Here is a 6,000-nt window from a genome sequence, read left to right on the forward strand (position 1 = left end):
CAGCCAGCCCCATCCCTCAGCTGGTCCCCCGTGGGGTGCGCCCCCTGCAAGGGGCAGGGACATTCCTAGCCGGGTTTGGGGGCTGGGACAACTCCCTCCACCCCTGCCCCATCTCTTCCCGCCCCCACACCTTCCCCCCCCCACCCCATTCCCATTTTCCACCCCTTCTCCCAAGCCCCCACCCCTGTGACGGACGTGGCCCAGGGGATTAGCGGGGGGCCTGGCACTGGCAGCAGGGGTCAGGCCTACCCCGCACACACTGAAGATGGCGGGAAGCAGAGCAACCCAGCCCCAGCCCACTCCACTCCGCTGGCTCCCTGCTGGCTCGCTCCGCTTCCTGCTGCCGGAGAGTGCAGGGAAGGGGGGGCAGACCTCTTTCCCCAATCCCCCGCCCCGGAGCGTCATGGCTAGGGTGAATGGAGCGGGCTGGGGCCGGGTCGTTCCGCTTCCTGCTGCCGGCACCAGGCCCCCCGCTAATCCCCCGGGCCACTCTGGGCTAGTGGGCCTCTCCAAAGCAGCCCCCCACAGCTCCTGCCTCCGCAGCCCCGCAGGCCTTGAGCGCAGCATTTACTCACATTGTGCACCTTGCAGTTAGGGCGTGTGTTAGAAAAATCTGACAACTGGGATCTTGTCAGCAAAAAATTACTCTTACTTCTAATTTTTCGCACTATCATCCATGGGCACATCTTTCCCCATCATCTTGTGGCATAGGGTCATTCTTTGGTAACTTCCTTATGGCCAGCATTTCTTAAGCCTATGACTTAGTATGGCTAAGCTAAAATCTGACAGGCCTCAGCCTGTAGGCCTTGTGTTTCAGCCCCCTGATTTAGATACCTAATACCCAGTTCTTGCTTGTAACTGTTCATCAATTTTATAATTCAACAAATTAACTCTATTCAGCATACAGAGATTCTACATGACATAACATGTTAGTTAATCATAACATCAAACAATAAATGAGCAATAAACTAAAATCATTGGCTACACATCCATCCATCCCTCCAGCTGCAATACCCAGCCAACCAGCCAGCCATCCCTCTGCAATACCCAGCCAACCAGCCAGCCATCCCTCTGCAATACCCAGCTATCTGTCCACTCACGCTAGAGGAGATGGACACTTCCCTTTAAGGCTTCAGCTTGCACAGAATTTTCTTGATCCAGGACATGTATTTGGAGACCTTGGTGAACACGCTGTGTACAACCCATCAACTCTGCCATAGGACACAATTCCCTGGGCCCTATGTCTCAGCCCTAGCCACATGCCCCACCAGGCGCGTGCACAGAGCGGGGGGAGGGGGAGGTTTCTGTGCAAGCTGCAAGAGGGCTCAGATATGTCCTAGATGTGCATGGCTCCAGGCTGGACCAGTGCCCAGATGTGCCGCAGCCCCAGCTGTGGAAGGCACCAGGCCACAGAGGATCCTTATTCCTGTCCCTTCACCTGGATGATGGCGGAGGGGGTGGCGTTGCTTTGCAAAACATCTGGCAAGTGAGGGCTGTGAGCCTGCGGCTGGTGAAGGCCCCAAACGGACACAGGAGCTGCCCTGGTGCACAGAGATGCTGAGATGAGGCCGAGTGAACCACAGCACAGGCCTCAAACAGCACCCTTCCTCTTTGTGGCTGAGACACTTCCCGCTACTGCTTGGCAGGGCTTCAGGGCACTGTCCAGGGTGAGCGCAGTGCTGCGATGCCCATGGCCCCATCAGAATACACTCTGCAGCCAAGGGGTTGCAGATAGTGACTCCCCTTTTTGAACCTCCCAGCTAGCTGGTGTGGTGGGAGGTCCAGGCGCTGAGGTGGCAGGTCCCCCATCCGCACCCCGAAGCGCATGACCCTGAGGTTTCTTGCCTTGAATCCGCACTGCTCAGCCAGGCCTGTAACCCACCTCCCAAGCAGATGCTGCCCCAGCTGGGTCCTGACAATGCTGATCCTACTCCTTCTCCCCGGGGCTGGTTAGTGGGGGTGGGTCATAGTGGCCCCAATGTGCACAGCCCCCAAGGGGTTCAGGGCCCCAGATATTCATGTCCCCTGGACTACAGGACCCCACATGTGTGCATCTCCATGGGGTGCAGGCCCAGATGTGCACAGGCCCAGGGGTGCAGGGCCCCAGAAGAGCATAACCCCAGTGGGTGAAAGGTCCCACATATGCATAGTCCTGGAGGTAAGGGGCCCCAGATATGTACAGTCCCATGGGGGCAGGAAGCCACATGTGCACAGTCCCCCAGGGAAGCAGGGGCCGTGAGTCCCCAGGAAGCGGGGTAAGGAGGTGGATTTCAGGACCATGAATAGAGAATGCAGCCTGCCCTTTGCTTGGACATCAGTAACCCCGCGCCTGGTGTTTGCTTCTCAGGCAACTCTGGGGGCCCCCTGGTCTGTGATGGGAAGGCCCGGGCCATAGTCTCCCATGGCAGTGGTGACTGGTCAACTCCCAGTGTGTTTACCAGGCTCTCCAAATATGTGTGCTGGATCAAGAAAACTCTGCAAAAGCTGAATCTTTAGAGAGGCGCGTCCATCTCCTCCAGCCTAAGTGGAGATATAGATGGGTATTGCAGAGGCATGGCTGGCTGGCTATTGCAGATGGATGGATGGATGGATGTGTAGCCAATGGTTTTAGTTTATTACTCTTTTATTGTGTGACGTCATAATTAACTAACATGTTATGTCATCTATAATCTCTGTATGCTGAATTGAGTGAAATTGTAGGATTATAGAAGTATAAGACTGATCAGTAGTTAGAAATATAATTAGGTATTAGGTGTCTAAGTAAGGAGGGCTCAAATGCAAGGCCTACAGCCTGTAAAATTTTAGCTTAGCCATACTAGGCCAAAGCCTTAAGAAATGCTTGCATGAGTAAGTGACTAAAGAATGACCCTATCCCACAAGATTACGAGGAAAGATGTACCCATGTGGGATATTGTGAAAAATTAAGAGCAAGAGTTGCTTTTTGCTTACAAGGTACCGGTTGTCACATTTTTCGAACATATGCCTTAACCGCAGGGTGCACAATGTGTGTAAATGCTAATGAGGTATAGTCAGAATCAGGGATGTCCCTAAGAGGGTGCGGGGCTCGAGACAACTCCACCCCCTCCAGCCCTTGTCCCGCCCCCACTTCACCCCTTCCCCCAAACCCCCGCCCCCACCCCGCCTCTTCCCGCCCCTGCTCCACACACTCCCAGCACCTATTCCACCCCTTCCCCCAAGCTGCTGCCCTGCCTCCTTCTGGCTTCCGCCCCCGCCCCCAAGCGATGAGGGGAGCCGGCGTAGTGGGGCGGAGCGGAGCGAGGCAGGCTGGAGGCGGGTTGCTTGCTGCTGCCGGCGCCAGGCCCCCCGCTAGCCCCGCAGGTTGCCCTGGACCCCATGTCCCAAAGTGCGGGGCCCCACAAAGCGTCCCTCCTATGGACAGGATGGCTGAGGTCACAATCATATTATAAAAAGAGGGTACCCAAATTATTAAAATTGAGCTCCCTATGGGAAACCCGACCAGGAACCATCCCTTTACTGGCAATCAATTGGCCACGCAGCAATCACACCTTAAGAATATCCTTAAGGGTGTGAGTATATCTATATTTGAAGCTTGTGCATAGGTCTTTATAGGATTTCTATATGCTTGGGTAATCATAACTTTAACTGTAACTTTAATAAAACTTTTTAAATAGACTGAACCTTGTCCTTATGAATGTACGTGTGGTTACGACCCTTTGTCCTTATGTGTTCCCAGAGACTCTAAATCTGAAGCAAGTAGCAGAGGTTACTTTCACTCTGTGAGCTTGAAACTGTAGCCACTAAAGCCAAACCCACGGTGTTGTAATACCCCACTACAAAGTTCACTTTAAATAAAATAAAAGGCAACAGATGGATGGCTATTTTGGAAGGGTGGACGGAGAGCTGGATGGATGGTGATTGTGAATGGATGGATACAAAAGGGTAGATGAGGAGACTTATTGATATTGCAGAAGGATGGACGGACAGATGATGGATAGATACTGCAGAATGATGGATGGATGGACATGGCAAATGAGAAGATGGATGGATGGACACTGCAGAAGGATGGCTGGAAAGATGGATGGATATATATTGCAAGAGGATAGACAGATTGATATTGAAGAAGGATGGATGATCATGAATAGATACTGGAGAACGATGAATGGATGAACATAGTAGATGAGAAGACAGATAGATGGACATTGAAGAAGGATGTATGGAGGGACTGATATTGCAGAAGGTGGATGGATTGATGATGGATAGATGTCGATACAGGATGGATGGATGGATGGATGTGGCAGATAAGAAGAGAGACAGCTGAATATTGAGAGGAAAGATGGACAGAAAGCTCCTGATGTTCCAGAGAAATGAACAAACAACCAGTTGGGCCTGCTGTGAGACCTCCCTCCAGTCAGAACTTACTCTTATTATTTTCCAAGGCTACAGTCTCCACTCTAGCCATACAGATTCCATTCTATGTTTCTTCCACACTGTCTTTTTAAAATTCATATGGACGTCCTTTCCTGGAAACCCAGTGCGTCCATATCTCATCAGACTCTGTGAGGATTTGCAGGGAGGGGATAAGGGGGTTCCCTAGCTGGTAGCTTTCTGCCATGTTAGTTCATGATTCCTACGGAGCACAGCTCACCTACTTACCAGATGAGTGGTCGGGGTCACCAGTGTTGTCAGTTGTTGGCTGTGTGTGTGTTTTCTGTGTGTGTGCTGCACTGGCTCTGGCCACATAGCCCGTACAGCAGATTTTGCTCAAACTACCCGAGAAGACCCCAGACTCGGTTCAGTGGCAAAGGCGCTCACCTCAGCCAGGTTTATTGCCGACAAAGCACGGTATTAGTGTCCTCTACGTGCTACAGGTCCACTGACACGTGTACACCCGTGACAATGGGCTTCGCTCGTGGGGGGGTGACTTTCCACTCCCCCCTCAGCCAAAGACACCCCCTCTGTGACTCCCGTTTTATACACTCATATAAGCAACTTATGTATTGCCTTTCTGAGGTGGTTAATTACCCCCCTTTACCATGTCCCTGTTGGTTCGCTCAAAACATCTCTATCCATCACCCTGTTATCCTGATCTCATCTTTAGGAGGGGTCAGTATCTCCCTCTATCACCTTCAGGGAGTGTGTTTACTTTGTATTAGGATGTTCTGGCACAATCCTTTGGGAACCTGTCTACACGAACACTTAGCGCCTAGGGGTGCTTCTGTTTCTGCAACACCAGCCCTGTTCTTGGCAAGTTCACGTATCGGGTGGTGAACGGGCAAGCAGGCATCTGCTTTGTCACAGGGCCTCACATTTGCTTGTAGCCTGACTTTTGCTAACTTTACTTTATCTCAGCAGGGCCTGCCTTTAATTCAGGACTTAGACTTTACACCAGGTCCCTTATAGCAGGATCTCTCTTTCTCCTCCATCCTCCATGCCCACCCACCCCTTCTATCTCTCCATTCTGCCATCCATCCATCCCTCTCTCCCTACACATATGCAAGTCTCCATTCCCCCCACTCCCACCCCCTCCATCCCCTGACAGTGTTACCCATTGCTGTAGTATGTCAGCTCTGTTGATGCTTTCACCTCTGCTGTGTTTGCTTGTTGCTTTCTCTCCCTGTCCTCTAGTTGTAGGCATCAATGGAGTGTAATGACATTCAGCGTTCTTGGGTGTTTAATTCATTCTACAGTCTTTAGAAGTGGCCACTGCTATCTCACACGACCAGGCTGGGATGTTCAAAGCCACCTGCAGGAGTGAGGTGTTGAAATCCCATTGGCTTTCAATGGGCCTTGGGCCCCTAACACCCTGATGCCCCTTTGCAATCTCCAGCCCATCCTGTCAAGTGCTGAGGCTCAATCCCATGGAAGCTCAGCTCCCAGCACCTCCCAGTGAGGGATGTGGGGAGGTTTTCAGAAGCATTGAGCAAGTAATGGGCCCCCCTAGAACTTATGACCAGGAGCAGGAACACACTGGAGTCCACTCAGCCCCTCAGCCAGTGTGACTGGGGTCCCAGGGGAGCC

Source organism: Lepidochelys olivacea, assembly GCF_965140295.1.
Source record: "Lepidochelys olivacea isolate rLepOli2 genome assembly, chromosome: 13".
NCBI classification, from domain to species: domain Eukaryota; kingdom Metazoa; phylum Chordata; order Testudines; family Cheloniidae; genus Lepidochelys; species Lepidochelys olivacea.